The 20,953-nt window shown below is 27.5% G+C and overlaps 1 protein-coding gene across 2 annotated transcripts in view; it reads left to right on the forward strand.

The window, feature by feature from the left end:
- LOC127287893 (uncharacterized) overlaps positions 1-20,953 on the forward strand; it is a 157,979-nt gene that overhangs the window by 35,910 nt on the left and 101,116 nt on the right. The gene's annotated exons all lie outside the window — the stretch shown is intronic.

Raw genomic sequence — 20,953 nt, forward strand, 5'->3', positions numbered from 1 at the left:
AAAATTATTAAAGGTTCTACCGACTTAGCCATCAATATTCATAAAAATATTAATTATTTTGACTCATCAATTTTTCGTTTACAGTGTTACCAACCTAAAACAATCAACAAAAATTTGACATCTGAGATGGCATGTTTTTGAAATCTTCACTGAAATGACAGGTTTCCCTAATATTTTTTAGATTGTCATGTTTTCAACATTCACCTGAATTGGCGTGTTTCTGCCCTCAATCGACGAATATATTATTGATATTATATTTTTTAATTTTTTTTCCAATTTTGAAAGTTTTAACAACGAAATTATAAAAATTTATTATTTTATCATAAAAGAACCTGGTATTTTATTGGAAATGTTAGATTCACAAGAAATTTTATTAATGAAAAGAACAAAAAGACAATGAGAAAATGAAATATAACTATAATATATTAATATTCATGTATTGATTAATTAAATGTTTTTCATTTTAGCTAACACCAAACTCTATTGTTAAACTTTAAATTTAATTTTTTTAATTTTACTCAATTAAAACTGTGGAAAATATATAAATAAAGCTTATATTAAACTCAAAATTTTTTATTTCTTCAGATATCATTTTAAAAAATAAACATATGTAGAAATATAAATATATATATATATATATATATATTTTTTTTAATAATTGAATATTTAAATTAAATAGTAAAAAATATATTATAAAATAATAAATTATCTTACTGAATCAGATTATTCAAAGTTCTTAAAGAATTTTCTTTTTGTCGATTTATAATAATTTTCAAAATTCCTGTATGGATTTAGTTTACGATTTTTTCATTGCTAAATATAAACATTTCAATTAAATTAAATTCATCGAACTTACTGTTAACTTTACTTTTAAAGTATTCATAACTTTTTTAAAAATTGTAGATCAATATGAAACTTTCATTTAAAATAAATAAAAAGTAATTTGACATTTTATTCTCTATTTCACTTTTGACAATATTTGACATGTTACTTGCATTTGTTTTTAACAACCAAATTCAGTTTATGTATGTCATTTAGTGAAAAGTAAGCTTACAGAGAAAAAATTTCAATAATAAAAATTTTTTGTTTAGTTTTCTAGTGCGAAACTAAAGAATGACTGAATTTCGTCAACAAATGCAATTTGTGAATAAAAAATTACAAAGGTCGATAGTCATGGTTATAAATACTAGATTGCGTAATTCTTTAGAAAATACATTGAACGAAACACCGAAAAAATTTAAATCATTTTTATATTGATTTGCCTCACGAATAAGTCTATGAATTACCGAGTTACCCAGATAATTAGTTCTGGCAAATGGCAATTTAAATAAAGGAACATCTCTTAAAAATCATTTAGGTACAAAAAGTCCAAAAAGAGTTAAAAGATCTGTACAATTCAATAAACCGTTTATAATTTTAAAAACAAAAAGAAGATCGCTAAATAAAAATCGTTGGGACAGAGATGGGATATTAAATAATAACTTGAGGTCGGCATAATCATGACTATATAAGTCGTGAGGTACTCCGGTTTGCTTCGCAAGAAAACGCAAGAACCTATTTTGGACTCTCTCAATCTCAGTCATAAGATAATCTTGGTAGGGCCACCACAATATCGACGCAAATTCAATAATTGGTCTAACGAGAGTAAAAAATAATAATTTAATGGCTCGAACATTTCTAAAATGTGATGCATTTCTGATGACGAACCCCAAAACTCTGGAAGCTTTGTTGATAGTGTATGTAATGTGATCATTAAAAGTGAAAGAACAGTTCAGTAGGACCCCAAGGTCACTTATTTTCAGAACTCTAGACAGTTCAACATTACCAATATTATAAATGCGATCAGGAACTTCATTTGATCTGGAAAAAGACATCACCCTGCACTTGTTAATATTGAATAATAAATTATTTTCAACAGACCACAAGTGCAGCTGATCTAGATCTGATTGCAGATCCAAATATTCCTGAGCGCAAGAAATTGATTTATAAATTTTTAAATCATCAGCGAATAACGAAAATAAGGAAAATAAAAATATCATATTATTTTCTGGAATAAAATTAGGTTAAAAGTAGTAGTAAATATATTTCTTAAAATATTAAAACTTAATTTTTTTAGAAATGTTTAATAAATTCTATTACCAGATAATAAATAAGGTCAATAAAAATAAGCTAGAGTAAAAAAGAAGAATTTTTTTTAATAAAAGAGGTTATTAATTGAAGTTAATAAAGAATTTGTATTAATCAATAAATATTTAAAAATTAAAACTTTTAAAAACTCTTAATTTATTTAAAAATAGTCATACTTACTTCCCAGTAATAAAATGTAAGCGTTGAGTAAAATTTTGTTCTTATTGGAATCACTTCTAAACCATTCTTTATACTTTTTATTATTTTGGAATTCTTTTTCATGCTTTAGGGAAAATTTTGAAATAAAAGTAACAAGCACAATTTCATACTTTCCGTTAGTATAATATACGTATGCGTGTGTGATAGATATTTTTAATAATTTTTTCCACAAATAAAACGCAAACTTTTTCTAATTAAAAACTTAATTATGATCATTCGTATTTAAATGTAACTATGGTAACTAAAAAATTGAATCCAGTACATTATCTTGTTTCTTATGACAGAGACATATTTTGACAGAAAAAATATTGATATGAAAATAGACATCTTTATTTTAAATTTATGTTCTTTACTGGTCCGAAATATAAATTAAAAATACTAGTAATGTTTTTTTACAAATTTAAAAACTTCTTCATTTTGTAAAAAGTGTTAAAGAGCTGAAAATCTTTTTAAAGTTTTGTACAATATCTTCAAACTTTTATTGATTTTTATGTGTTTTGGTTAACTTGGAATTGTTTACTTCATGATTATTATTTTTTGAAAAAGTAAGTACCATATAAATACAACATATCATATATAAAAAATATTCTTTCATCTTTTAAGTTTGTTTAAAATTTGTATATTAGTATTATTTAAAATTGATATTAAAATAAAATAATTACAATTTAAAAAATTATTAAACATTTTTCTTTAAATATGTGATGAAGAAATAAATGTATATGTTGTAAATTTTTATACAAATATTTAAATTTTTTACAGAATTTAAAATGAAAAGATCTAGGAGATACAAAGAGTATTTAGAACCTGAATCTATTGATGAAATTCCATCTGCATCATGGTACAGATACAAAAAATTGAATTTAGATATCGTGAGTTGTAAAGTGATATTCATTTGTATTTTAAAAATATAAACAATTTAAAATAAAGTTTTTAATCAAACCTAATGAAAATAATATATAGTACAGATAGTTCAATATAATTACTTCATATATATTTGTAGGTTACTACAATCTCAATTTTATTAAATTATTAACTCTTACCTTAAATAATATTAATAACAATATTTTATTTATTTCTTAAATTTATTAAATGGGACTAGCAAAATTAAGCGCGCGTCCAACTTTGAATGCAATGACTGTTTTAAAATAATAATAATATCAATAATAATAATAATTCTGCATCAGTGAAGTAATAAATTAATAATAGGTATATGAGGCAAAATTCCTGAAATGTCCGAACAAAAAATTAAAAGTTCTCGAATTTAATCCATACTTTTCTAAAATGTTGTTATTGTTGGTAAAAGTCTAAAAATCAATTATTATTGAATTTAATAAAATAGTTTTTAAATTACAACGTTTTTAATTTTTGACTTTTGAAAAAAAAAATTTTTCAATGTACAATATTTATAAGTAGAATGCATAAAAGTTAACATATATATAATGATTTTTAAAGCTTTTTTGACGAGCTACACGCTGTTAATAAAATTTTTTTTTTTAAATAACATTTGACCTTGAAATTCAAGGTCAAAATGTTAATTTACATTTATCTCAAAATCGGATTTTTTAAAATTATTTTTAACTATCTCAATGGAAAGCTTGACTAATTTCCTACAAAACATGTAATTTTCAGAGTGGGATCTTTTAAAGTTTTTGAGGTATTAATTAATTAATTAATTAATGTTTATAACAAATGAAATATTTTACAAACGAATAAAGCTACCGTAAGTCTGAAGTTAGTAATTGAAAGTTAACGTAATTCCGCATCCAACGAGCCCTATATGAAGTATTTTGGATAAGTAGATTGTTAATAAACAATTAGTTAACATTGCAATTGTTTATTAACAATCTACTTATCCAAAATACTTCATATAGGGCTCGTTGGATGCGGAATTAGCTTAACTTTCAATTGGTAAATTCAGAATTACCATAACTTTATTTGTTTATAAAATATTTTATTTTTTACTAACAACAAGCATCCAAAAGCCCTATATAAAGTATTTTTGTTCAATTTTAGTTAAATAACAATAAAAAATGAAATATCTCACAAACAAATAAAGTTATCGTAAATCTAAACTTACCAGTTGAAAGTTAAGCTAATTCCGCATCCAACGAGCCCTATATGAAGTATTTTGGATAAGTAGATTGTTAATAAACAATTGCAATGTTAACTAATTGTTTATTAACAATCTACTTATCCAAAATACTTCATATAGGGCTCGTTGGATGCGGAATTACGTTAACTTTCAATTACTAACTTCAGAATTACGGTAACTTTATTCGTTTGTAAAATATTTCATTTGTTATAAACATTAATTAATTAATTAATTAATACCTCAAAAACTTTAAAAGATCCCACTCTGAAAATTACATGTTTTGTAGGAAATTAGTCAAGCTTTCCATTGAGATAGTTAAAAATAATTTTAAAAAATCCGATTTTGAGATAAATGTAAATTAACATTTTGACCTTGAATTTCAAGGTCAAATGTTATTTAAAAAAAAAAAATTTATTAACAGCGTGTAGCTCGTCAAAAAAGCTTTAAAAATCATTATATATATGTTAACTTTTATGCATTCTACTTATAAATATTGTACATTGAAAAAAAAATTTTTTTTCAAAAGTCAAAAATTAAAAACGTTGTAATTTAAAAACTATTTTATTAAATTCAATAATAATTGATTTTTAGACTTTTACCAACAATAACAACATTTTAGAAAAGTATGGATTAAATTCGAGAACTTTTAATTTTTTGTTCGGACATTTCAGGAATTTTGCCTCATATTTCTAATTTTCACGTTATCATTTATTTATACACAGAAAAAAATGAGTTTTATGTTATATAAATAGTGATTTTTTAGTTAAGCCAGCTCATAATTAGTTAATACAACAAAAATAATTTAGCTAAGTTAATTTTTAAATTTAATAAACTTGTAAAACTATTAGTTCGATTGTTGACGGTAACAACAATGAAAACCCTAGAAAAAACCTATCGAAAAAGTGATGATAAGCAAAACATAAATTAAAACCAATAGTTTCAATTGGCGGTGTAAATGTTGATAAATCAATTCTAGTATCGCCAACATAACCCCCGCCACTTGAAATGCCGAGAAAAATTAATTATGTTGTGTCAATTATGATTAAAATATTCTTTCTCACTTATGTATACTGTATACGAAAAGGCAGAGATTGTTGGGATAAAAGATATTACTGACGAATGGATTTTCTTATTGACAGAATGTATATAACGAGTAAGATCATTTTTTTATGAATTGATAGTAAAAAAATAAGATTTTTAAGTAAAAAATTTTAAATATAAATATTAAAATTTTAGAAATAAATATTTTTGATAAAGTCAATGTTCGATGATTTTTTATAATCTTTGAAATTACAAAAAATTAGTTTTGCTAAATATTTTTTTGTATTTTCTATAAATATGTCGTCGCAAATAAAAATTTTTAATTTATGTTTTTTTTTCAAAAAATTTAATTAATTGATAATTATTAAATATTAAAAAATTACACAGACACACAAAAAAAATGTTTTGATCTGGGGGTCTGACTATGCTTACTTTATGTTTATTGGGTCGCTGCATCCGAATTCGAGGTCCGTTTTACCCCATCAGATCAGGATTTTGAGATAACCTCAAACAACCAATGTGGCGAAAACTTTTTCGAAAAATTCGTCGGATTTATCTGAAACTCTTTATTCGGGGGTTTTTGGGGTCGCCGATCACGAATCTGATGTCAGTTTTCAAAAATTCAAAATGGCGGATCCAAAATGGCTAACACATTTTCGAAAAATTCATCAGAATCGCATGAAACTCTTTAATCGGGGGGGTTTTCGGAGTCGCTGATTACGAATTTGAACTTTATTTTCAAAATTTCAAGATGGCGGATCCAAGATAGCGGGCACTTTTTCGAAAAATGCAGTCATGGCAGATACACTTAAGAAATTTGTTACGATGCCATCTTGAATTTTTAAAAAGTGACTTCAAATTCGTAATCAGCGACTCCGAAAACCCCCGAGTAACGAGTTTCAGGGTATTCCTATGAATTTTTCGAAAAAGTGTCCGCCATTTTGAATGTTTAAAAACTGACATCAGATTCGTGATCAGCGATCCCAAAAACCCCAGATCAAAACATTTTTTTTGTGTGGCTGTGTTATGTAATCGAAAAGAAAATTAAATTAACTGAAAATTATTAATTATATTTTAAAAAGTATTAAGCAATTGCAAAATATTTAAAAATTTTGAAAAAATAAAACCGAAAAAAACTTTGTAATGTTTTAAACTTTAAACTTAAATTAAAAATTAAAATCAAATTAAAAATTTTTTTAAAAAGCAAACTATTTTTATATTGTTTACAGATAAAAAAATATAACAATTTAATAATTAACAATAAAAAAAAATTAATAAAAATAAATTTATGAATAATAATATATAATAAATAATAACACAGCCCCACAAAAAAAAAAAAGTGTCGTGCGCGGCAGACCAGACTAGTCATTTTTCATGTATTTTGACGCGCTGAACACGAATCCGAAGTCCGTTTTGCTCCATCACGTCAGGATTTTTTTCTAACCTCCAAAAACCTGTCGGATTTTGAGAGGTAGGCTATTTTTTTAAAAAATTGATGGATTTACTTCAAAATTGGTATCTAGGGTTTTTTTGGGTCGCTGATGACGAATTTGAAGTTAGATTTCCAAAATTCAAAATGGCGGCTCCAATATGGCGGACAAATTTTGTAAAAATTGATGGATTTACTTCAAACTTGGTATCTATGGGTTTTTTGGGTCGCTGATTACGAATCTGAAGTTAGATTTTCAAAACTAGAAATGGAAATTCTTATATACATAAGTAAGGTATTTACGTCTTTTTATGGTAGCGCACTCTTTTGTCCTCAAAGGATCTGTGTAATGGTTTTCTTTTCAAATTGGTGCCTCCAGGTACAATATCCCTTTTCAGCATCCAACAGTAGTTGGCCATCATATTTACATCCCATCTTCCTTGATAACGACGCTCAAAATCTTTCAGATCTTGATGGAATCGTTCTCCCTGTTCTTCACTGTAATCTCTCAAATTTTCAGGGAATTGATCCCGATGCGAGTCTAAGTAATGCAACTTTATGCTCATTAACCATCCTAACTTACCAAAGTTTTTAATCATATCACTAACTATTTGCTCCCAATTTTCACTCTTGTGATTACCCAGAAAATTTTCGACAACTGCTTTGAAACTAAGCCATGCGGCTTTCTCCTTTTTATTCATCTTGGTGATAAATTGCTCATCTTTTAACAATTTGCGAATACGTGGTCCGTCGAAAACCCCTTCTTTTAGTTTCGCATCAAAGATTTCTGGAAACTTTTGTTCCAGGTATTTGAAACAGTTTCCTTTTTTATCTAAGGCTTTGACAAACTGTTTAATTGCTCCTAGTTTCGTGTGTAAGGGCGGAATTATCACCTTTGAAGGGTCGATATCGTCCGCCATATTGGAGCCGCCATTTTAAATTTTGAAAATCTAACTTTAGATTCGTAATCAGCGACCCAAAAAACCCCTAGATACCAAGTTTGAAGTAAATCCATCAATTTTTACAAAATTCGTCCGCCATATTGGAGCCGCCATTTTGAATTTTGAAAATCTAACTTCAAATTCTTCATCAGCGACCCAAAAAACCCCAAGATACCAATTTTGAAGTAAATCCATCAAGTTTTTAAAAAAATAGCCTACCTCTCAAAATCCGACAGGTTTTTGGAGGTTAGAAAAAAATCCTGACGTGATAGAGCAAAACGGACTTCGGATTCGTGTTCAGCGCGTCAAAATACATCGGAAATGACTAGTCTGGTCTGCCGCGCACGACACTTTTTTTTTGTGGGGCTGTGTAATGAATGATGAAAAAATAATGAAAGAAATAATAATTATAAGTTAAAATGTTCTTTTTTTACGAGGGAAGTGGAAAATTTGCATAACCCTGGAGGCCTACTTCCGAGTCAGATACCTGGAGCCCGTACTCTCAGGTTATGTGGGGATGACCGCTCTTGTTCTGGTCGACCCACTAAAAGCCACACCCTTTTTGAGACTTTAACTCCACTGGCGTAACTGTTATTAAGCTTTATACATCGCCAGTGGAAGTCTCCTTACCGTGGCTCTCGGTCCCAAATCCTTAACTGAGTGCCAGCGCCAGAAGAAGGAGAGCCAGTTAAGGTATCGCCCGTCCCGCGCGTGCACCCAGCCAAGCAGCAGGATTTCTCCTGGTTAACCTCCTCCTGTCGTCCTCCTTCGTCCTCATTACAGTTCTAATGAAGGACTCGACGCTCCTCCAAGAGTCCGCGCTCTGCAACATAATAGAAACCATGCTCTCGGCTGTGACTTCAGTGCCCACAGCCGAGAACAAGGCTTGCCTAAGTTCACGCTAGTGCCCGTAGAAAATGAGCGTGTGCTCCGCGTCGTCAGTGTGTATTGCGTCGTCGACACCCGAACCGTTGCAATATACACATCTCGCGTCTGCTTCTATTTTAAATCGATAAAAATACTGTCCGAAACAACCGTGACCTGACAACGCTTGTGTAAGGTAGTAGCCAACTTCACCGTGTTTCCTATCTAACCATGTGGCGAGGAGGGGAATCAGGCGGTAGCCTTTTGACTCCTCATCCCCTCTCTCCTGCCATTTCTGAACGAGTCTACTTCTGAACTCTCTGCGTTTTATCGCTTTGAGTCTATCTATCGCTTTGCTCTGAAGTACCATCCAGATCTTTGTTAAGATGGAAGATCTCCTTCCTTTCCATCGCCAATAGATCCATTGGCGGTAATCCAGCGAGTACCAGAATAGTGCAAGTAGACACCGTTCTGAAGGCTGACACAATTCTCCGTGCCGGGTCTCTTTGGACCGCGAAGAGCCTGTCAGAGATGCTGTGGAACTTTAGGGCCGAAGCCCAAACAGGGGCAGCGTAAAGCTGCTTTGATTGAACCACAGTCGCCACTAGTCTACGTTTCTTTTCTCTGGGGCCACCCATATTGGGCATCATCCTCGAAAGGTTTCGCATGCATTCGGTGGCTTGGAGTGACGAGATGTTAATATGTTGGCTGAAACTCGAACATTTGTCCAACGTCACTCCCAGGTACTTCAGTTTTGTCCCCCATGAAACTATAGATCCTCCAATTTCCAACCGCGGGAATCGGAAGTCTCTCTGGTTATTTGTTATTACTTTGCTGTTTAAGGAAACAAGTCTGCAATCAATCACAACAATTTGTAACGAAGAGTCTGCAGCTCCTCCTAATAATTTAAATAGCTTTGAGGATTTGGTGGATCCAATTTCTATCGATGAAGAATTAATTACAGAAAATTTAGAATCAGTTTTTAAACCTGAAAGCATGAAATCTTTAAAAATTGTAGAAAATATTGAAGATTCATTTATTGAAAGAATAGCGGTTCAAATTTTTTTAACATTTAGGTCATATCATTGTTTAGGATCGACACAAAAATATTATTTTGTTTTTCTCTGATATTCCCTAATTTTCAATCAAAATTAAAATTTTTTCCCTGACCCTAATAAAAATATTTTAAGAGGTTTTCAAAAACAAGCCTTGGATTGCACAACTTTTTCGACTTTTTAAAATTTTTCAATTCAAAATTCTCAAAAATTTAATTATTTTTTGAACCTTATAAAATATCTACAAGAATTTCAATTTACGAAAACTTTAATTTGACATATCCTGAAATTCAATTAGTTCCAAAAATTTTAACTATTTCTCTAACTTTTAACCGAGGGGCTGTTCACTGAAAATCCAATTGAACAATATTTGAGAATTCATTAAAGATTTTTAAGGATTGCTAGTCATTTTTGTAATTCCTATTTTGAAATTAAGGGAAATAGTGCTTTCATTTTACTTGAAGTAATTACTTGCAAGAGTAAGATTGCAAGAAAAATAGATTAATTGTATAATTCGCCGCCGAATTCGCTCGTATGTCTCCGTAACCATTCGTGACTCGCAACAATTCTTACTGCATGATTTAGAATTTTACTGGAATCGACGAGATTCGTTTGGATTCGCATAGTATTCGACAAATTCGAACGTCCTTTTCAATAATCGTCGGTAATCTCCAATTAAAATACAATATATTCAGAATCAAGAAATTTACATTTTCTTATGTTAATTGATGAATATTCGGAAGATACCTAGTATATTCTCTCCATTACAAATCGGGTATTCGAGAGTGAACAGCCCCTCGCTTTTAACTTCAACTTCTTTTTGAATTAATTATTATTTCTAATAACTTTAATCAAGTTTTTCAAAAAAATCACATAAAACGTTTTTTAATTGTTAATTCTTTAAAATTAAATTATTGATTATAAAATTTTTAAAAATTTCAATAATTCAAGTTTATTAAAATTTTAATTCAAAATTTCAAAAATTCAATTTTTTAAAAATTTTTCAATTGAAAATTCTTTATTATACAATTATTTCTTAAAAAATTTGTTTAAAATTCGTCGCTGAATTAATTTTTTTAATTACTTTAATACAGTTTATTAGCGATTTAGGGAAATAAATTTTTTAATTAAAAATACTCTAAAATTATATTATTCTTTAAAGTTAGTACAAAAAATTTATCAATTAAAATTTATGAAAGTTTCAATTTTAAATCTTCTAAAATTTAATTACTTTCGCAAAAAAAATTTAACTCGAACTCTTCCAAATTCAATTATTAATTGAATGATTAATTAAATGATAATTCAAGTAAAAATTTATTTCCCCAAATTTTTATCTATATAATTCTTCGTTTTACTGATTATTAACAACAAAAATTATAACAAAATTATAATTTTTGAAATCTCAAAAAATGCAATTATTTCTAAAAGTCTTAACTGTAACTCCATCAAAATTCAATTATTCAAAACATGTTTCAGTTAAAAATTCTCTAAAATTCAATTTTTTCAAAAAATTTTCAATCAAAATCAAAAATTTAAAATTTATTATTTTTTCAATAATATTTTAATCAAATTCCTCCAAAATTTAATTATTTAAAACATTTGCCGTAATTCTTTATTCAAATAATGTGCATGAATCAGACTTGAAAAATTTTCTTTTTTTTGTAACTTTAAATTATTTTTCAAAATTTGTTCTGAAACTAAATTAAAATCTTTAAAATTTGTCTCATTTCAATTCGGTGGTTTAATAAGGACACTTATTGATAATATTTCTGTGAAACATTCTTATTAAAAAGTTAAGAAATTATATTTAATTTCTAATAACTAATTGTTAATAATAATAATAAAATATTTATCAACTAATTAAATTTATTGAAAATAAAAAAATGTACTTTTTAGACTTTTCTTGTAATGTAAATCGACTAAAATGATTTTTTTGTCAAAATTCGACCCGAGGGATAGAATTATCAAAATGTAAGACAATAATTTTTAGAAGCAAAAGTTTGAATTGAAATGTTCAAAAATATTTTGAGCTGAAATTTTGTGGAGAACTTAAAAATAGTATAATGATTCATTGTCATGTGCTAAATTAAATAAACATTTTAAAAAAAAATTATTCTTAAAAAATGGTTTATTTGTGAAAAGAAATAAAATCGTATTGTAGCCATATTGAATTTTCCTCAAATATGCAATTTTTTAATACCTTATAGTGTTTTTGAGTTCTTTAAAAAATTTTAGCTGAATCTATCAAATATTATGCGAGAAAACCAGTAGAGAATATTTACATGAGAAATCATATAATGTTAAAAAAATCATAATACATAAATCTTTAAATACTACATGTAATAAGATTTATAAATAGCTATAATTTTTTAAGACTTACTCGAAGACTTACCACTTGAAAAAAATTCCGAGGATATTATACCACTGTTAACAATTTAGCAGAAGAAATTAAAGGTATTGAGAATGAGATCAACACCAATGTTGAGGTAACTCCCCAATTCAGATATTGTTGTCTGAAAAAAACTATATTTCGAATTAATATATCTTTATGTTGCTGCTAATAATTTCCTTAGCTTTATGGTTCTCTTAAAATTAATGTTTAAGCTCAACAATATTACAAAATTTTTTCGAATTCTTGGAATTTAGTTTGCACGAATTTAATGTCAAATTTGCAATTTGTGACTCCGAAAATCTCAAAGTTACGAATTTTAAGCAAGTGCGATCAATTTGAGAATTTTTGACGTTATATTGAATTTTTCATTTTGAATTTCGAAAATCTAATTCAATATTTTAGTTGTCTATAAAGATTATTTGTAAAAATCTAATGAAGCTAGAGATCTGTGGATTATTCATTGAAAAGAGAAACATTTTTCATACCAAAATCACCCGAAAGGTAAAAATCGATTTTTCGTATTCTAAGTCTCTTTTAAAAGTTTAGGGAATTTTCTACTTCAAGTTTTAATATTTATTTAGTCGGATGATATATATTTTTAAATCATAGGTAATTTTTTATCCTTTTTAATTGCCGAAAGTGTAAAAATTTGTAATATAGTATAATATCGTTTTTTATAGGCAGAACTCGAAGATCCAGAACAATTATTCGATGAAGAAGATAATGAAGATTCTTTTTTCGATACTGCTAAAAAAACGTTTCAGGTTAAAGATGTCCGTTATTTCGGTTTTTCGACAAAATTAAGTGTGTTTTGGTCACAAAAATTAAATTTGCCTGAAAATACAATGTTCTATAAAAAAATAGTAAAACTGGATGCTTATATGAGGCAAAATTCCTGAAATGTCCGAACAAAAAATTAAAAGTTCTCGAATTTAATCCATACTTTTCTAAAATGTTGTTATTGTTGGTGAAAGTCTAAAAATCAATTATTATTGAATTTAATAAAATAGTTTTTGAATTACAACGTTTTTAATTTTTGACTTTTGAAAAAAAATTTTTTTTTCAATGTACAATATTTATAAGTAGAATGCATAAAAGTTAACATATATATAATGATTTTTAAAGCTTTTTTGACGGGCTACACGCTGTTAATAAAATTTTATTTTTTTTTAACCTTGAAATTCAAGGTCAAAATGTTAATTTACGTTTATCTCAAAAACGGATTTTTTAAAATTATTTTTCACTATCTCAATGGAAAGCTTGACTAATTTCCTACAAAACATGTAATTTTCAGAGTGGGATCTTTTAAAGTTTTTGAGATATTAATTAATGTTTATAATGTTGGATGCGGAATTAGCTTAACTTTCAATTAGTAAGTTCAGTATTACCATAACTTTATTTGTTTGAAAATATTTTATTTTTTACTAACAACAAGCATCCAAAAGCCCTATATGAAGTATTTTTGTTCAATTTTAGTTAAATATAGGGCTCGTTGGATGCGGAATTACGTTAACTTTCAATTACTAACTTCAGAATTACGGTAACTTTATTCGTTTAAAAATAATTTTAAAAAATCCGTTTTTGAGATAAACGTAAATTAACATTTTGACCTTGAATTTCAAGGTTAAAAAAAATAAAATTTTATTAACAGCGTGTAGCCCGTCATAAAAGCTTTAAAAATCATTATATATATGTTAACTTTTATGCATTCTACTTATAAATATTGTACATTGAAAAAAAATTTTTTTTTCAAAAGTCAAAAATTAAAAACGTTGTAATTCAAAAACTATTTTATTAAATTCAATAATAATTGATTTTTAGACTTTCACCAACAATAACAACATTTTAGAAAAGTATGGATTAAATTCGAGAACTTTTAATTTTTTGTTCGGACATTTCAGGAATTTTGCCTCATATGTATCGTCAATTAAAAATAATAAAAAATCAAATAATTGTTATGCTCAATTAAAAAATAATTCATATGTAAAATTGCACTCGTTTATACCAGATTAAAAAAATTTTAAAGAATATACTATTGTTCAAAATATTACTACAGAAAATACTTATAATAATGATTGTAATTTTTTGCAAAAAATTGTTCATATTTCTGACGAAGAATCGGTAATATTAACGAATGACATTGTAAAAGTTTGTGTTCACGTGATTGTGAATGACTCTGCATATTTATGTGCTGTGCCTAATCTGCACTATTACTACGATGTCTTTATGCGTACAAAATTTCCCTTGTTTTAATTTTGAATTGGAAGACGAGATATAATATATATATAGTTGGTCAAATAATGCATTTGTGGGTATAATTTGTAACTTTAGAGTTTACTTTGCATAATTTTCACTGTCGACAATAATTTTACAAGAAAATTCGAAAAAATATCTTATTTCTTTATACGCATGATATTTTTTTGTTATTATAATCTATTAACAATCGGTTATTAAGGATATCTTATGTTATTATATGAGTATATTAATGGAGTCATTTAGATTCCTGTTTGTAATTTTTTCCCTCTTATTCTTAATTAATAGTTCATCTATTTATGTTTAAAAAACTATTTTGCGGACAGATTTTTAAATATAAGTAAAATGTTTACTCCAACATTTCTATTATACTATTCAGCTGTAATAAGATAACGTACATATGATATTCATAATTTAACTATTAATAATTTGAAAATACTCAAAAGAAACGTATTACGTTGTTTTCATTTTGATACACAATTGTAAATATAATTTATAATAAAGCAGAAAAATAAAATCAAAAAATTATATTGTCAGTCCTAGTAATAAAGGACAAATTTTAGAATAAGAGTCCTATAAAGTTTTATTTACAATTCCAAAAATCAATTATTCGCTTTAAAATATCTAGTGTTTAGTACTGTTCCTGAAATTTTGTTTTTAATGTAACTGTTTTTAACTAGCTTGTAAATCATGCTAAATTAAATCATGTAAAGTATGTTGTAAACAACGTCGTAAACGACACCGTAAGTTATGTCGTCAGCCACAACCTAAACCATAATCGAGTCGTAAACCATGCCGTAAACGTTGTCGTAAATTATTTCGTAAACTAGTTGAAAAAATATCTACAGCTACCAAGTCGTAAACTATATAGTAAACTATGCCGTAAGCTATATCGTTTACTGTCTCAATTTAAGATTTTGAAAACTATGTTATTTTCTACGTAGTTTACATCCATGTTTACGTAAATTACTATATCATTAATTACGTAAGATTCTATGTAGTTTTCTATGACGTTAACGACGTCGATTTTTTCAATAGGGCTGATCTTGCAAATAGAAAAACTGCAATAAATCAATCACTTTTTAAAGAAAACTTTTCAAATAGGGCTCGTTCGACGCACAATTTAGTACGCTTAAATATTACATAAAGAAAAAAATGTTTAAAACATAATTAATGCCGTAAACATCAGTTAAAGTTGAAAAATTGAGAAAAAACTGAAAATTTCTATACTTTCTTGTAACTTTTCTCTCGAGTATTATTTTTAATAAAAATACTCTATGTTAAAGACGGAAGTTAATTAACAAAAGAAAATAAAATAGATAATTTGACGAAAAAATAATAAAGTTAGAAATAATACTAATTTTTATTATTTACAATTCCGCTTGTTTGGAAAGCGTAAATTGCTCTTCGCTAACAAAGTTAGATTAAGGTAGTGGACTGGCACTTAGATTATTATTTATTCAATAAACCCGGGTAGACGGTATTTTAGTGAAAATGATCAAAAAGCGAGATATAATATAGACATCAAAAAGGTGATTGAGTAAATAGAAACGTAATTATCACAACAAAAGAAATCTGTTTATTCATTCAACCCCCAAAGTGTTTACACTCAATTCCCCAATTGATTTTTAATAAAAATGATTACAATTAAAACGGCTATTACGTTAAGCTACTTGAATTAGCAATTCAAGTCTCACAAAAAAATCATTTATTGCAAGCACAATAAAGAGATCAATAATAAAAGAAAGATTTTAACAACAAGAATATAATTCGTGTATTTGAAGTAAGTGTGATAGCGTTTGTTTTATGAAATTCTGTAATTTTCAGATAGTGTTTATAAATCTAGAGAAACTCACCTAAATAATAATAATTAAAATGATACAGAAAAGTATCAAATTACTTTTCTAACTCTTAAGAGTTTAAAAACTCTTGTCTGTCATACGACTCTGAGATATGCGGAAGTCGTTCTTTTTACCTTCCTTTAATTTATATCTTTTCTTTTGACAAACTTGTAATATTTATTGTCTTTAAACAATTATTTAAATATTTCAAATTCTGTTTGTTAAAAATTCAGAATATTGGGTTCACCAAATCTGAATTTTTAAACAGTTAAGTTGAGATATAAACAATTGTGATAATAATAAATACTTTCAAAAATAGGAAAGGATTCTGCACTTTAACATTTATAACACTTTGTACTTGACAATTAATCTTCCTTTTTCAACAAACTTTTTATATGATAGTCGACTTCACAAATTGTGGAATATACACTTTATAATTTTAGATAATTTGACAATTTCAACCCTTACTGCGGGGAATAAACAATAATCTCAACCACTCTCAGTGGGAGTAAAACTTTAAAATCATCCGCCTTTTTGCGGGAAACATCCGCTTTGCGGGAAAAACAAATTAAGACTCCTCCAAGAATAATTGGGTGACAACGATCACACCCTGTTTGTATGTTATTTTAAGTAGTGGGAGGGTTGATTTTGCAATCAACACCTCGTTGTTTTTATGCGAGTTTTAGCAAAACTTGCATTTTAATCGTGGCGTGATCGGTTCAACCACCTGAATTACCTTTATGATTTATATGTTTCTTAATTTTCCAAATTAATGTGGCAACTTCTATACATTGTATGTCCCACAATTAGCGAAATCCATTGACAATTTAGTTCAAATTATTTCGCAATATAAAGTTCAATAATACAATCGATTGAAGTTGACATAGGAAGTCATTTCGTTAATAAAACTATTAATAATGTATTAAAAATTGAAAGAGAAAAAGTATCATGTGCATACATTCCCTTAAAATGGAGTTTGAAGATATTACTGGAAGTACCTGGAATGTTTCAGATATTGAAATCTTACATGTCCCATTTAGAAAACGAACCTGATATTTTCAGTAGTTTCATTCAAGGAAAACTTTAGAAGGATATGTTAAAAAAATTTGAAAAAGAAAAATTTGTTATTTCCATCTTATGTAGCATCCAAATTAAATAACATTATGTTAACGGCATTATTTTATGCTGATTATCGGAAAGTATTTGTAAATAAGGTGTTTACAATGTTAATTCACGAATTAAATGACCTTAGTGCCAATGGTCTCTTATTAATGTCAATGGACAAGAATTTTAAGTATATTTTTAATTAGCTTTAATACTCGGGGATAATTTAGGCTAAATGAAATATTAGGTTTTGTTCCAAAATTAAGTACTGGAAGACCTTGTTGAATTTGTAGTGCATTAATTGACGAAATCCAAATAATGACAAAAGAAGATAAAAACTTATTGCGAACAATAGAATCTTATGATAAAGATTGTAAATCAAACAACCCGTCTGTAACAGGAATTAACGAAACATGTGTCTTTAATCAAGTTATTGATAAATAAATAAAATAAAATTCCTCCTATTAAAAAGGAGCATATTCAGACGAAAAAAAATTGAAAATGTCCATACGGAAATTTAAAATATAAATTTTACAATATGATACATCTTGTAGGCATAATGGCCCTCATGGCCCTACAACTCAATATTGGTCCATGAGGTTCGAATCTAAGCACAGAGAACATAAATTAACAGCAGTGTCAGCATGTAACAAAAAAATATGATAAAGACTATTAGTATTAAAAGTCAGTTGCGTCTGGCATATATGAAGGCATCAAACTCTTTAAAATGCATAGGTAATGGATTGATTTATCATAGCTATATATTATAGCTATATTATATCGACGAGCAAAGCCGTAAAATGTGTTTTCTTTATACGTGCATGCAAAAACCTCGTTTGGCAACCACTTTCAGCTATCCAAAATAGTCGAATCCCTCACTGTACGCGCGGACGATGAGCAAAGTATTTTGCTCACCGTTAAGCGGTGGCCAAAACATTTTGCTCATCGTCCGCGCGCACAATGAGGGAGTCGGACATTTTGAATAGCTGCAAGTAGCTGTCAAACGAGGTTATGCCTGCACTTATAAAGAAAAATATGGTTCGATACTCGTTGCCTCACGAGCGTATGCCCATTACTCGTGTAACGAGCAAAACTCTCGTTTGGCCCCTTGTATCGAAATATACTATTTCCAAACAGCACACCTGAAGAAAAAATTATTTCCGTAAATCATGCTCATATCAAAGAATTCGATTATACAGTTGATATGGTTTTTGTAATTAAAATGGGCGACAACGATTTACTAGAATTTGGAAAAATTATTGAAATATTTTTAAAGCAATCAGAAATACATTTATATATGCAACTCTTGAAATCTCTATGTTTTAATAAACATTTTTATGCGTACGAAGTAGAGAAACGTAAAATAAATATTGTAAGAAATGTATCTAAATTACCAGACATATATCCATGCTTATTAATAGAAAAGAAAAAAATTGTATTCATGGCTTCAAGATATATATTGTAAGATTTTTATGAAACACTATTTACATTGACAGTAAAAGTAAGATAAAAAGTTAACAAAATTAGATATGTAAAACGTAACATTACTGTTAAATAAATTTGTTTAAACAAGGAGGGGGTCCTTTATGTTTATTTCATAAACATTATGCTTCCTCATTGTGTGAAGCAAAAAATTCGCTTCCTCGTGAAGGAAGCAATGAATTTGTCCAATTCAATTGATTGATTTAAAAAATTTCGAGTTAAAAATGTTTTAAATTAATTAAATTTTTTGAAAAATAATGAAAATTTTAATTAATTTTGAGTGTAACATAAACTTTATATATACGAATCGATTCGTTTGAATGCAAGGAATACAATTATTTTATTCATCAACTTGTATTTAAAAAAAACACAAAATTTTTTAGCTAAAATATGAATTTTCGATTTTTCAATTTTTATTAATTCTCAAATTTTAAATCAAATCTATACTTTATATATACCAACCAATTCGTTTCAATGCAGGGAATAAAATTATTTCATATATAAACATGAATTTAAATAAACACATCATTTTATAGCTAAAATGAGAATTTTTGATTTTTTAACTTTCTTTAATTCTTTAAATTTCAATCAAATCTATACTTTATATATATCAATCGATTCATCTTGACATAAAGAAGACGATTATATTATATATTACCTTAAATTTTTCGATTTAAAAATTTTTTCAATTAAAAAAAAATTTTTGGAAAAAAGACGATAAAATTTTTTTTTTTGGGTATTTTTAAAAATCCTCTCGTCATTTTTGAGAGATTAATGTGTTAAATAAGCCTACCAAATTTTATCCAAATCCATTAAAACCTGTTAAAGATATCGTGTTCACAAAAACGATCCACACACACATACACACACACACACACACACACACACATACACACACACATACATACATCCGGACAATTGATCAGGATCTCATATAACATGTTTCTATATAGAGGAAAATTTGTTTTCACCATTTTTAAAAAGTTTATAAACGAAAGGAACACATAGCTTCCTCCACGAGGAAGCAATACCTAATACTTTTTTTAAAACTACTTAAATTTTGAAACCATTTACCTTAGAAAATCTTTTTTAGTCACGATTTTACATCTTTCACTTCATAATTGCAGCTTTCCATTTTTTACAAGAATTGTATATTCCCTTGATCGTATTCAAGAAGTCTAAAATTATGTTATTGAGTAAATTTTTAAAAATATTTATCAATTAAGAAATAATTATTTTAAAAATCTCATATTATCTATACCTATATTCGTATCGATAATTGAAGAATTTACACTGTAAGAAAGATTCAATCTTTAAAACAAGAATAAAAAATTCATGGTGTAAATAAGTTATTAAAATCAGAACATGACATCTTAAAAACAAACATTATTGTTACGTATGAATTTCGTAACTTCTTATTAATAAACTAGCAACTTTGCTTGAATGTCAAGCTGATATCAACCGGGAATATTTTTGTGACATTCAGGCGATATCATAATGTCCTCTTCACGGGGACATTCCTCGGTGATGTATCTATGTAACGGTCTTTCACACAAAAAATGTAACGCATTACAAAACTTACATTCTACATTTGTTAAACCTAAATAATTCTGTGGAACTTTACTTTCATCGAAATCTTCAATAGATATTATTGCAACTCCTGCACTTTTTTTATTCCGATTATCGTTTTTACATGTCAAATTCTTTTCTTCACACATTCTTTTCATCTTCCGTTGCCGTAGAAAATTTTTTCTTCTTACATGACAAATTATTTTCTTGACGCACTTTCTTTTCATCTTGAGTATCCATTGATATTTTTCTTTTCCTACATGCCAAATTTTTATCCTTGCGTATTTTCTTTCCATCTTCAGTTTTTATAGATAATTTCTTTTTTTTTGCATGTCAAATTTTTTTTGTGCTCATTCTTTTTTATTTCTGTTTTATTACGATTACGTTTTCTCAATCTCTCATTCTCCTGTCTTATTATTTTCTGCTCATATGTAACTTCGCGCCTTGCCTTCCTTTTTCTTCCCTTCTCTTTAATTGCTCGATTTATCTTTTTATCATTTTCTTTACTTAGAAAATTTTTCATTTTTAAATATTCATGTGGTGT

This window comes from Leptopilina boulardi, unplaced genomic scaffold, assembly GCF_019393585.1.
Source record: "Leptopilina boulardi isolate dan_hultmark-lab unplaced genomic scaffold, ZJU_Lbou_2.1 LbouV2_377, whole genome shotgun sequence".
Lineage (NCBI taxonomy): Eukaryota > Metazoa > Arthropoda > Insecta > Hymenoptera > Figitidae > Leptopilina > Leptopilina boulardi.